This window comes from Oncorhynchus masou, chromosome 5 (genome assembly GCF_036934945.1).
Source record: "Oncorhynchus masou masou isolate Uvic2021 chromosome 5, UVic_Omas_1.1, whole genome shotgun sequence".
In the NCBI taxonomy this organism is placed as follows: domain Eukaryota; kingdom Metazoa; phylum Chordata; class Actinopteri; order Salmoniformes; family Salmonidae; genus Oncorhynchus; species Oncorhynchus masou.
This window is the reverse complement of record NC_088216.1, coordinates 63,272,643-63,276,641: the sequence shown is the minus strand read 5'-3', so window position 1 is coordinate 63,276,641 and position 3,999 is coordinate 63,272,643. Positions and strand designations below refer to the sequence as shown.

The 3,999-nt window shown below is 40.6% G+C and overlaps 1 pseudogene; it reads left to right on the top strand.

The window, feature by feature from the left end:
• The first annotated feature begins 2,504 nt into the window (after positions 1 to 2,504).
• LOC135527700 (transcription factor HES-5-like) lies at positions 2,505 to 3,215 on the top strand (annotated as a pseudogene).
• Positions 3,216 to 3,999: the final 784 nt, after the last annotated feature.

The window sequence follows — 3,999 nt, the reverse complement described above, 5'->3', positions numbered from 1 at the left end:
CTCCAATCTGAATAATAGGAACAGCATTTCAACATAACCTCTCAAATAGTTATGAGAAATGGTAATGAAGTCACACCAACATTGATCTATGTGTTGCTCATATTGCTATTTTCTCTGCTATTATATTGCTATTTTCTATTGCTATTATCTCATTACGCTGATTATGTTGACTTCATAATAATTTAGAAAAAATGTAGCATGAACAATTATGAATTCATCTCAAAAGTGTTAAAATTTTTTAGGGATGAAGCAAACAATCTAAAATACTATATTTGCACAGAATTTTGAAACAGCACTTATTTTATTCAAATAAACAAATCAAGAGGTCACATTCATAATGGAGTCATCAAATATGTTATTTATTTAACTAGGCAAGTCAGTTAAGAACAAATTCTTATTTACAATGACAGCCTACCATGGAACAGTAGGTTAACTGCCTTGTTCAGGGGCAGAACAACAGATTTTTACCTTGTCAGCTCAGGGAATTGATTCAGCAACCTTTCAGTTACTGGCACAATGCTCTAACCACTAGGCTACCTGCCACCCCCCTATTTAAATATGATATGGTAGGCTAGGAATCCTCCAATGAAATGCATTATTGGAGATGATCGTAGACTTCAGGAAACAGCAGAGGGAGCACCCCCCCTATCCACATCGATGGGACCGCAGTGGAGAAGGTGGAAAGCTTCAAGTTCCTCGGTGTACACATCACTGACAAACTGAAATGGTCCACCCACATAGACAGTGTGGTAAAGAACCTCTTCAACCTCAACAGGCTAAAGAAATGTGGCTTAATACCTAAAACCTTCACAAACTTTTACAGATGCACAATTGAGAGCATCCTGTCGGGCTGTATCACCACCTGGTACGGAAACTGCACCGCCCACAACCGCAAAGCTTTCCAGAGGGTGGTGCGGTCTGCTCAACGCATTACCAGGGGAACACTTCCCGCCCTCCTGGACACCCACAGCACCCGATGCCATAGGAAGGCCTAAAAGATCATCAAGGACATCAACCACCCGAGCAACTGCCTGTTCACCCCGCTATCATCCAGAAGGCGAGGTCAGTACAGGTGTATCAAAGTTGGGACCGAGAGACTGAAAAACAGCTATTGCATCACCCATCTCATATGTATATACTGCATTGTATTCTATACTACACCACTGACTGTTAAAAAGACATCTCCAGCACATCAGAGGCTGCTGCCTATAGACATAGATTAGGAATCACTGGCCACTTTAAGGAAATTAAACACTGGACATTTTAATAGTGTCTCTGTATCTTGCATTACTCATCTCATATGTGTAAACTGTACTCTATACTAGTCTACGGTATCTTAGTCTCTTTAATTGTGTGTAAATATTGCATAATCCATCTCATATGTATATACTGTATTCTATACTATGCCACTGTATCTTAGTCCCCAATGCCACTGTAACGACCCTCCCACTCTGTCTGCCATATTCTCTCTTTGTTGTTTCCTTATTAGGATGCTCACAAGCATTTCGCTACACCCACAAGCATTTCGCTACACTCGCATTAACATCTGCTAACCATGTGTATGTGACAAATCAAATTTGATTTGATTTGGTAGGCGGAGTTGGGAGGGTCGTCAGCTACATGGGAAACACCTGGGCCCGGTGTCTCCCAGGATAAATACACTACTTCCCCATTCATGGAGGAGACTCTCTCCATGCAGACACTTTGATAGTTTTTGTTGTGTTTCTTGGTGGTTTTTGGTTGTTTGCCTTAGCACCTTTCAAAACCCTGCATTATCACATTCATTCATGCATGCAAAACACTCACTTACACTACTGATTACTGATTACACACACCATTGTATATTTTCCTTAGTTGCTTTAGTTAATAAATATATCTTTTGTTACTCCTTATCTCCACGTTGTCTCCCTTTTGTTACGGGCTTTGAGCCGGTTCGTGACACCACTCTGACATATATGTATATATTCTTAATCCATTCCTTACTTAGATGTATGTGTATTTTGGGTATATTTTGTGAATCTGTTAGATATTACTTGTTAGATATTACTGCACTGTCGGAGTTAAAAGCATAAGCATTTCGCTACACCCACAATAACATCTGTTAAACACGTGTATGTGACCAATACATTTGATTTGATTAGAAAGCACTGTGCATTTTTATGCAGAATATGTTTGTCAGTCCCAATGTGTACGTTGTGATGATGAGTGTGTGCTCTGTCTGTGTCATTTATCCCAACGTTAAGCAGTAGATCTGGGGGTCACCAGATTCCCACAGGGCTCTGTGAGTCACTCTCCATCACCCCCCACATGTTCCCCTGAGATGTGACCATTGTCCCACCAGCATTAAGAACCCAAGCACCCCCATTGGCTACAGACTGAGAAACTCCAACAAGCCCAGTACCCACACATTCATATGCAGATTTCGGACTATATATAGGAGAGAAGAAGCCAGTAGAAATCAGATGTTTTCTACACAGAGGCCTTTACAGCACAGAGATCCAGCCATGGCACCTACAATCACTTCAGCTATGATCTACTCTAAGAACCACCTGACTCTGACCAACAAGGTAAACTGAGATTACAATTGGCTTTATGACTTGTTTCTTGAAAATATTTGTCATAATTTTATCTCACCTCTAATACATTCTAGAATAATGTTATTAAAGACTCTCCTTCTTGCAGCTAAGAAAGCCAGTGGTGGAGAAGTTACGCAGAGATCGTATCAACAGCTGCCTTGAGAAGCTCAAGTCTCTTCTGGGTCCAGAGATCCTCAATCAGCAGCCCGACTCCAAGCTGGAGAAAGCAACCATCCTGGAGATGACAGTTAGCTTCCTGAAACGACAGCAACAGTATCAACCATTGAGCTCCTCCTCCTGCTCAGCACCTGACAATCAGGGTTACTCCAGGTGTGTCCAAGAGATTGTGCACTTCCTGTCCAATGATGAGGTGACGACAGAGTCCCAGAGAAGACTGCTGAGACACTTCCAGAGCCTACAGCCATCCTCTGATAAGAACAGGAGGGAGAGTGACCTGCTCAGTTGAGCACCCCAGCCCAGCACAGCATGAGCAAAGAGAAGGGTCCAGTCAACAGCGCCATCTGGAGGCCCTGGTAGAGTCCTACAGACTGGAGCTTCATTCTCATGCAGGACATTTCCCAGTCCTTATTACAGAGGAGTTCATCCACATTTTCTGCATTTGCAGGAGTTTATGTTAATTTGTAATGACAACATGCATTGAACAATATCAATATTTGAATCTTCCTCTCTTGATTACAAGAGGATCAATAGCATAATCTGTTTTATATTTCATTTTTATGAAGTGAATATACTGTGTATTGTTTCCTGTGGGAACGTTTTAATCATTTATGAAATAGTGTTCACTGTCTTTCTCGTGGAAAGATTGTGAGTGAACAATGTTCAATCCTATTTGTACTGTTTTGATATCGAAATGGAATATCTTAATGGCAAAACATGCAAACCGTATCAGACGTCATTACATTTATGTAGACGCTGTTATCCAGAGCGACTTACAGTAGTGATTGCATACATTTTCTTCTTTATACTTGTCCCCCGTGGGAATCGAACCCACAATACTGGCGTTGCAAGCACCATACTACACCAACTAAGCTACACGGAACATTATCGCTTTCCCCTGAAAATTATATCAGCATTTTAGACAGAATAATACTTCCTCTCGATGGTGAGAGGAGTTAAAACGTGTAGACCTACTGGTTTGTATCGCTATGTGAGTGTATCACATTCCTCGCCTTCTGAGAAGGTATTGTTAAAGATTGAAAATATGTTTTCAAAATGAATGTAAATCTTCAAATCAAGTCGATGCGAATAAAAACAATCATCGAAAACAATTAATGTTTGTTTGATTCATTACACTCCGTTGAAATGTGAAATGCCTAAATCTTTCTAATTAAACTGGTTTCCAGATATAGTACAGTAGCCTACGTATATTTACCTAAACGGCTTTCATATTTCATAACAAAAA